The following is a 10024-nucleotide window of genomic DNA, read 5'->3' as shown; positions in this document are numbered from 1 at the left end:
CACAATTTCAACTACTTTGGCGTTCTTTTGTTTGTCCTTGGCATGAGAGACAGCACAGTGAATCCCTCTGCCTGGCCCCAGTCCCCCGGCACTTTTGGCACAGAGGCAAGCGACCCCAAGTGTGAGAACAAAGGCCTTTACGAGAAGATGATCAGAAGTCTATGGTGCAGTCAACCAGCACGCACTGGAGCGCTGTCACAATGCGGTGGGGTTCATCTTGTGGTCTAAAACGACAAGAGCTCAGTCATCGGTGCTGACAGTCACACAGTTTTTCCTCTCCTCCCACTTTGACAAATTCTCATTCTGGGAAGAGAACATTGAGTATTCACAGCACATTAGTCAAACGTAAGAGTGCACAGCATTTGTATCACTCGACAGTCAGCATTTTATGGCTCGGCCAGTAATCTCCTTTTATCTGCCATTTACGAACAAACAGACATTTAAATGCTGATTAAGAAAAGGTTGAATTTTTTCCTTAGGGTGAGACATCTAGCAAAGGCCATGTTTGTTCCAGCTCACTTGTGCACTTGTTTACTGATTTTTAAGACATTTAACAGGACTGGTTCAATTTTACTACACTCAGAACAGTATATAAATGATATTGACTGACTGCTCTTGAAGTTACATAAACCCACTGTGATCAAAATATTCTAATTATAGAGGGAGCTTGTTTCTGTCAACACAACTAAGAAGATACACACAAGCCAGTTTTGTTTTGTAGCATCACTCGGAGAAGCCGACACATTATCGTTGGCTCGTCACGGGCGGATGCTTCTTTTGAACTTCCTTTGCTGATTATTTCCCCCTTTTGAGAGTCCACTAAGCCTATGAATGGAGAGTTTACCACCACTTTGGTCTCAATTGAGCAATAAAACAAGTGGAAAGGAAAGCCAACACGGACATGCTCGATGGCTAGAGTTATTGTTAGTTTGAATTGTTCAACCCTCAGTGGACTTGCTCTAGTACCCAGCCAGTGAACCATAAAAGAAGGAAAAAAGACACTTTGGTTAAACACAAGTCGATTGGTGAAATGGAGAAAAACTGTTTGTCCTTCTCTGTCCATGCTTGATTAATCATAGCGCAAGAAAAATATCTTTATATATTTTTTGGAGTCCTCAAACACAAATTCTAATCATAATGTCTGGACTGTGAGCATTTGATTTTTCTGGCATGTGCATTCTGTGGCCGCACAGGATGCTTTTCTGACAAATTGGATGTTTATAATATATATTTTGGTATATATTATTTATATAGGGTATATGGCTTTTTGACTTTTAGAACTTGAGTTTTTGTCCTTGTTACATAAGCCTCTTGCCGCCTCGAGTACATCTAAGCCTGCAGAGCGCAATGTGCGTCAGATCTTGGAGAAGCTTGTAAAAATTGTCTCCAGCAACCACTGTGTATCTATCAGGATTTTCTCGTAAGTGAGGTGGAAAACCAAGCTCACATGTCTTTGACCTTCCCTCCTTTTTCTGAGAAAAATAGTAATGTACCTGTAACTGCCAACGGCCGACTTAATGCTGTTGACGTTAATTACGGGACACTCAATAGAGAACAGAGCCCAGATGGGATGCATTCATCACACTTGAAGAAGACCTCTTCAGGATGAAGCAAGGTTATGTAACAGGCAGTATTTCAAACATTCCCAGCAACAACATTGTTGTGATGGACATAATATGGTGCACGGTGTAGATTCAGTTAAAATTGCATTTTTATCAATAAAAGAGCATTTTGAAGGCCAAAAACTTTCTTTCTTATCTCTCCTGTTTTTTCCCCCGGTCGCTTCATATTATTAATAGATCGGGCCTAAAGTAATGATAATGAGAGATGAGCACTGTTTGTCCATATGGGACCTGGGCCCCTCGGAGCGAACCGCATACGAACGTGAACGCGCACAAGAGCGAGCGCTCATAGATTGAGTACGAGCACGTTCTCCCCTGTCCCTTCTCAGGTCACGCGCGCACAGGTGTCAGTTTGCTCGGTGACAGACACTTCCTCATTCCTCATTCAAAAATTTCTGCACCCCAAGGAAAGCGACGCCAAGATCAGAGACGCAGGGAAAGACAAAATAACCCACGGACTACTGGTGAGCGCTCAATCTACTTAACACTACTGCGCGTCCGCGCCGCCACTCACAGTGATTGCAAACAACAAAAAATATATGAATTATTATGTTGTGATTATGAAATATTTTGTTCTGCACGAAGTTAAAGAGATAAAACGGAGAAAGATTTAATTTGGATTAAGTCTTTCACTTAATGCATGTAGTGCGAATTGGTACAAAAGGCATTTATTATTTCATGTATTGAAGGTTTTTCACCTGATGAAAAAACAGGGTAACCATGTGTTCGAGTCAATCCCTTCTTTTCAAGTTTACAAAGCAGTTAAAATGTGCTTGACAATTACACAGAATTTAAAAAGTCTGCACACCCCTGTTCAAACTTTCATTATTACAAAAATACTCAGACCATTTAAAACAAGCACTCATGCCACTGACAACAAACTAGACAACTCATTTTTTGTCATTTTGCAGAAGTGTGTTGACATTTTATGGCTGCAATGAAAGCTGCAAGATTTATATCTTGATTTATATGGCAGTGATCGCTTTTACCAGATACTTTCGTCAGATTTTAGTTTATTTTGAACATCCATCAAATCTATCAATATTTTATGAAGGACGATGAAGTCTGGTTTTTCAGGAACTGCAGTTGGTCCAGTAGTTGTATTTAAAATGTCTTGATGTTGTTTCATTCAATTCTGTGCTGCACAATCCACTACAATATGTAAATGTGTATCTGGAAGTGTGCTGACGTCAGTGCTGCGTTTTCTCCTGGAAACCGGTCATTTGTGATGTTCTTGTTCAGGAGTATCCTTTAACCAACTACTCCCAGCTGGAGCATTACAAATTAGCTTCCCTGCCAGTTCTATGTCATTAATACAGGGTCTAACTGGGCCAAATGGAATTAGTATCTCAGATAATACCCTGAAGTCACTTTTCCCATGTTACTGATGTCACTGAGCTATCTGCATTCACGCTGGCACTCACAACCGCTGCCAAGACAAATGTTAGACTCGGGCCTCGCTCCCTTGAAACCAGTCCGTGGTGAGTTTATAGTCTTTGAAAATCCCTGGCCTTCTTGCCCGGTGGTTCCTTAAGGGCTCTGGGAAATGTTTGGTTCCCAGACAGAAAAGAGTGAAAAGCGTCAAGCCTGAGACAGGTTTTCTAGGATTGTTGGAAGCCTTTCTAAAAGTTTCTCTCAAGAGTTGAAATATCAGCTTCTCTTTCTAAGGGTGACCCGTATGTTCATCGAAATATCTGGCTTGATATCAGTGATGAATGTATATCATGTTTACATAAGTCTTTGTATTTGGAATCAGCAGCATTCATCCAAAAAGAATGTTTCTCTAGCTGTATCTGGACTTTATTTGACATGCACTGTTTTTTGTTAAGGGAGCCAATCATTATGTTATCGTGGTATAACACGCAAACCAGTGGAGGTTCTTTTTTACCCCCATTCTACAACTCATAGTCACTAATTATGATAGTGGCTGGGTGACTGGATTTGCAAGTGTAGTTATATTTAAAATCAAGTTCAGACAGTCTGTGGGGAGAAGACAGAACAACATTTTCACTCTGGTCCCTCCAAGAAAAATGACCGTAAATTATATTTTGGGAGTGGTGGTTGGATTTGACGTCTGAGTTAACCAACGTAGTCGCTTTTTGCGGCATTGTCTTTTTGGAAGGAACGTGAGCAGTAAGGGCAGATGAGAGCGCTGACACAAGTGTGAATCCTGATAGGTCTGCTGACGCACGTTAACTTCACAGGAACTAATGGAAGCTGTGTCAGCCAGGTGGTTTCTGCGAAACCAATGACACGTGTCTCAATGAGAACCAGACGGCTTCATGATACTGCTGTCACAGTGAAGGGGTTCATCCAGACCATGTTTTTGGACTGTGCAAACAAGATGAAGTATTTGGGGATCGCTACATAAAGAATCCATTCCTTGGACCACGATGCTCCCAAGATGCAATGCCTATTTGCATCTCACAATTTTTCACAATGACAGGCAGGAAGACAAGCAAATTTATTGATCAGACAGCCTATACCTGTGAGTTTCACAACAGACAATAAATCCAGCCTCGAGACGGACTGTTGGATGAACATTCACAGAAAGAAACATGCACAGTGGGAAGAGGACCAAAAAAACTGATATTTGAAAATCCTTAAATTCTAATGATGGATGACTGACACCAAGTGGAAAGAGGTTAGGTGCAGAGCATCTGTTTCAATAAACGTGTTGAAATTTAAATTCTGTTAGTGGATAATTACGAAAGAAATCTGCAAGTAGGAACTGAAAAAAAAACAATTGCTCACACACTTGATAAAGGTTTTTAGACATTTTAGACAAATGTTGTTGAAATTGTGGCAATATGGTGCTTACAGGAACTATGTTGATGTGAGTCGAGGAGTTTCTTTTATACATGAGTAGTGCTTTGCTATCGTCTTATGGCATCTATTGACATTTTTTTTTTTTTTTTTTTAATGAGTGTGTTAGTTACTGGTGGATTTTGGCTATTCACGCCAGGTCTTGGTCATTATTTATCGCAAACAGTTAGGGAACATCGTAAATAAACTGCACATGACTCAGCAATGTGTCTAAAATTGAAACACTCTTCAGCCTGATTTGACAGTATGAGGCTACTTTAATTGAGTCACTATCATAACAGTGAGTGTCACATGTCACCCATGCCAGGAACAGCCATGCATTAGGATTGAGGGATTCAACTATGGTCACACTTCCAAAATGTCACCCTCTTAAAATAAGGGCGTGGGTCATATTTTGACGAATAAATAATTTGTTGCTGTAAACATCTCAGGATCCAGGCGACCTCTGCATAGTTAAACAGATCGTTCAGGGGACAAATGAGGGAATATCCTTGAAGCGTACGCACTTGTGCTTTTCCCGACACGTGGCGAAAACAGTTTTGATCACGTGTTGGATCAACAACGCACGTAGATCTCTCGTGTTGTTTTATTCCCTTTTAATTTTTCAACATCTCTGATTTTTATTTTTCAAGATGGATCAGTGTCCTCATACTTTGACTTACAATTGAGCCTTAGCCCGTCCCCAAAGAAGAAACACATTTTTTATTCAGCATTAGGGGCCCCACTGTTTTGGTGTCTTCAGTCACAGAGGCGTCCTGGCACGCTTTGGGATTGATGAGTTTCTGGGATGATTATGTAACGCAGGAATTTAGCCAGTAAACAATAAAGTGCGACTGCGCTCCATAAATATAACATATAGCTTTGTTTCCACCAAAGTCACTTTTCACGCTGCAGTACATTAAGTCACGCGTCTTCAAACTTGTTCAGCTTGAGATACAAATTCCCTCTGGAAACACCAAACAGAATAAAGTTAAGCTCGGATGAACGCCCCCCCAACCAATTTTTAACGAGAAAACTGTTACAGATGTCTGTGTGGTCGTCTCATAGAGATCGCTACTAAGTATTAAATCAGAAATGGATTCACCCAAGAAGGAAAATTATTTCCAAATGTAAATCTCAACTTGAATCAGGGTTTCAGTGAATAATGTCACAGGACAGTGGGAACATTTCCTGGATCAGACCAGGTTAAAATGTGAAGCAGGACACCTGGAAGTTGTAGCTTTCAGTTCATGATGCATAACAAAAAGAATTATTTTTGCATTTCCGGAATTGTCAGCTATTAAGACTGAAATGGCAACCATGTCAAAGTGAAAAAGGTATACTCCCCCCAGTGCTGCCTGCTTGAGTGTCAATATATTCCATGTCAGCATGTAACCTGTTTCGACCCCATCCTTTGACTGCGTGTGGCTTCATCACAGCCACACACAAGTTTAGTCGAGCATCCAAGTTTAAAAGAAGCTTCGCAGCTTACGCTGTTGGAAACTACCTGTACATTTTTCCAGACACATTAATGAGCCACATAGTGTGCGTCGACAGTGAAGTACGATGCATGAATCAACGCCATTAATAACGCTTACATTTGCTTTTTGTTTGTCTTTATGGTGGCCAACAGACTTTGGCAGCTCTCACACGTTGGCCTTGCTAAGTTGTGCTAGGGAGGGAGGGGCGGAGTCACATCAGTAGTTTGTGTATGTTTGCTTGAAAGATTTTATCACAAGTTCCAGAAGCAGATTCTGACTTGAAACATAGCGACACTTTGAAATTATGATGTGTGAAATCAATACATCATATTTTGATAGTTGAGTGCGCAGATACTAAGCCCGTGTTGACATTCTGGGAACAGGGAGAAACTCTTAAGTAACTTTTGTTTTTCTTTCTCTCCATTTCTGAATGCGTGGAATAAAACAAGCATCTCTTCATGTGCAACTCGCCATCTCTTCCAGAGGCCAGACCACAAGATGTTGAATAATCTTGTCTCATATCTGACATTTCAGGAAACTGATGCCAGAGACAAATTGGATGTCCATAAAACCACGATTCATCCATTTCAGGAAAATATTGCAAATACTTGCACGTGGCCTTGCACTCCAACGGGCTGTTAAGATAAGATGATCTGTCTTAAGTTGTTGTGTAAAAAGGGACCATTACAGCAATGTGCCTGACAGCAGTGGAAATTCCCAAACTAAGACGTGTTGAAGTTTGTTCCCACTGGGGAGGGACTTGGTGTTTTTATGTAACAAGGTGATTTCAAGGCTCCCCTGCATCACGGCGGGCCGCAAACCTCAAGGTCTGCAGCATCTCATCCCTTGGAGCTTTTAGAGTAACAAGACTGGTGGAAATTCAGCACTTTGGGCTTGGAAAGGGGAACAGGGATGGTGCTATAAGCACACATCGCTGCCTCGTCCTAGCAAACACAGCTGCGTCTGCACCACAAGTTACAAATGACCCAGAATGGCCATCCTTGAAACTGTGTTAAACAAGCTTTTACGTGAAGACCCTCAAATGTAAAGTCTCCTCTTTTCTCAGCTTGTTTTGAGTTTATTGCTATATCTTTAAAACTCTTGTAAACATAGCATTCTCTCAAAGCAGAGTCTGTGTCATCTCGTAAAAGTAGACTTTTGAGTTTTCATTAAGAGCATTGAGGCCATCTTGTCCCGTAAATTGCACAATAAAGCTTACTCAACAATTACTTGATTGTACTTCACGGCTTAGCTCCCCGGTGGGAGAATACTATTTGAAACATGTTATTGTAATTTTGTTTGTCTAGCCCACATTTTTTTGTTTTACACTTTATGGGACTGTCTCAGAATTTATGACAAAGGGAAGCACAAGTTGCATACCTGCCAGCAATATGGTCTTTTGCCTTTTAGTCAAAACTATCCCGAAGGAGATTTTTTTTTTTGACCAAAAACTGAAGTGTTTCTGCAGTCGGACGACACCAGCGAGTCGACTTCTGAATGGCTTTGGAGTCACCTAGACTTGAATCCAATTGAAATGCTGTGACAAAATGTCGTTCAAGCTTAGAAAGCCTCTAATGTGACTGAATTCAAACAATTATGTGAGCTAAAATATCTTCGCGAAGATGAAAACTAGTCATAGGCGGTAGCATTAGTTTTTTTTTTAAATAAATGAAATTATCAATCAAAAACTGCATTTTGTGGTATCTGTGTCTAATATTCATATTTGTTTGATGAACTTAAACCATGGGTTCAAAATGACAAACAAAATAAATAAATAAGCAAATGGCAAAAACTACTTGTTTTCGTGACACGTAAAGTAATTTAGTTGAATGATTCATATTAAAGGATTCATTCTTTGTAAAGTTTCACTGAGTGCAAGGCAAGGGGCAGCTCTTTGCATGGCTATATTTAGTTTGAAGAAATTTCCAGTCATGAATACATAACACAAAGAAGACTGCTGTCTGTCTCCACCACTTGAGAGGCTAGTAAAAACATTTGGACACTGGATTTCATAGGCCAGACTTTTCTTTTTTTTTTTTAGCGTCGTATGCTCCCTCTCCGCCCAACTAAACTGAACTGACTTGTATATTAAAGGATGAATATGCATGACCCCTGGAAAGGCAAACTTCCTTGGCTGTCGTAGGATCATATGAAAGGATAAGCCCGTCACTATCTTTCAAAAGCCATTTGTGTGATCTGCCAATCATGCCTGGACAAAAAAATCAGGGATTCCTTTTTGACTGGGGACACCGAAATTACTTACAACTAAGGATAGAGGGCGTTTTGTGAGCTGCCAACATCGTTGAAGATGTTCCCATTCAAAGTTTACGGCCTCTTCTTTCCGCTTCTCACATCAGGGGTCACCACAATGAGTCGTGTTTTTAACTTGCATGATTTATATGGCTCAGTTTTTATGCTGACTTCTCTTCCTGATGAAACCCTCGTATTTATTTGGGCTTGGAAAAAGCACTGGGGACATCCAACATGACGCTTAAAAATGGTACAAAAAGAAACGGCCTGCTTCTGTTTTTCATTTAACTGACAGTTACCATTCACGTTTTTAATTTGTGGTGCCAGAGGGTTTAAGAGATTACAAAGTCACCGTATAGGCAGGAAAGAAAGAAATCAAGATGATCGCAATGTTTAGACACTTTATCGCAGCACTTGACAAGAAAATTTGCTGCGATGACATCAGGAGAAACCTTTGGTAAGAATCTGAACTTAGTTCAGTTCCTTCTCACTTTATTCCTGAACATTAGTGTATGAATAAAGCACGGATATTCAGTAGCAGTTTTCAGTTCGTGTTTCCACAATGGGTTTTTCTGTTCTATTCACATGTCGTTCAAGAAAAGGTTCATAAATTCAACAAGATGATTAAGTTTGACGTTCACAATTTGGGATTCAATTACCTTTGATTTAATGATGTCAGTGTTCCCTAACTGTGTCCAAAGTCTTTCCCGGCAAAACCTTTCCACACCGACCCAATCAGCAAGACTCGTGCGTAGATGGCAACTTTTGAAGATTACACAATATTTATTCATGGCTAGACTTCTAAAGGAATCCACAATGTTTGGCTGCCTCTGTGTTGAAACTCTCTGAATGATGCAGAAAATGGAACTAATGTGAGGACTTTGCATTAATTTGGGTGAAACAATGTAAACAGAGCAAATGTTGAGCTTTGTGTGTCCACCACTGTTCTCTCTTTGAGCTCGCCAGATCAATAGAATACGGACGCAGCGGACCTCTGGGAAAGAAACCAACACCACCACAACAACAACAAAGAATAAGCATAACATGTATCATGTTCTGTTTAGGAAGCCTATTAATTGTTTGGAGTGATCAAGAAAGAAGTGAGCTCAATCAGAATGTTCCATACTGCCATCCGAGTAAGCCTTATTTGAGCAGAATGTCAGTACATTAATTGACTTCATTTGCTTAAAAAGTAGTGCAATTTAAGTCTACAATTTGACAGTTCTACACCTGCTAATTCCCCGTTAACCATAACACACTGTATCAAATACCATACGCTTAATAGGTTTGGGTGAGGATTAGGGGCTGCTGATTGCAAGATACATTCTGATTTAGTTAAAATAAACGAGTGGAATGGCTTTGTTAGCACTGGCGGAGCTAGAGGGTGGCCACGGGGGCACTGGCCTCTTCTAAAATATGTTTGGACTCCTCAAGTGCCAAGCCAGATAATTGACTTGTGGGTATTTCCCGATTATTACGAGAATTTCTTTTCCTGCTTTTTTTTAAAGATCTTAAACACAATCAATATTAGAAACTCTGCTTCTAGTACGTGTAACCCAGTAGACATCTTTTATAAGTTTGAGTTGCATCGCAAAATAAATGCTGTTGTGACGTGGCGAATGGTGAAAACCGGTGTGAACTTCTGCTATCAAGATAATTGAAGAGTGCATAGACTCTACACAGAAAGGCCCTCACAGACAGTGATTTGAACTTGGATTTTTTGGGGGGTATTGTGACTTTAGTGCTAACCACTGAACTGCCGCTTTTTTTTAATTATTAAAAAAAAAAGTTTTTATTTAAGCACCAGTGTGGTTTTTTAACTGCCTGGCTCCATTGCTCATCATAAACGATCAATGTTAAAATAGC

At 40.3% G+C, this 10024-nt stretch overlaps 1 long non-coding RNA gene across 1 annotated transcript; it reads left to right on the top strand.

Annotated features, from left to right (window-relative positions):
• Window positions 1–1948: 1948 nt before the first annotated feature.
• On the top strand, window positions 1949–7137 carry LOC148400582 (uncharacterized). The gene is made up of 2 exons (XR_015857610.1): window positions 1949–2086; window positions 6443–7137. It is a non-coding gene; the product is annotated as an uncharacterized LOC148400582 (long non-coding RNA).
• Window positions 7138–10024: the final 2887 nt, after the last annotated feature.

This window comes from Syngnathus floridae, chromosome 3 (assembly GCF_059516105.1).
Source record: "Syngnathus floridae isolate MCC-2025c chromosome 3, RoL_Sflo_1.0, whole genome shotgun sequence".
Taxonomy (NCBI): Eukaryota; Metazoa; Chordata; class Actinopteri; order Syngnathiformes; family Syngnathidae; genus Syngnathus; species Syngnathus floridae.
This window is presented reverse-complemented; position numbering and strand designations above follow the sequence as displayed.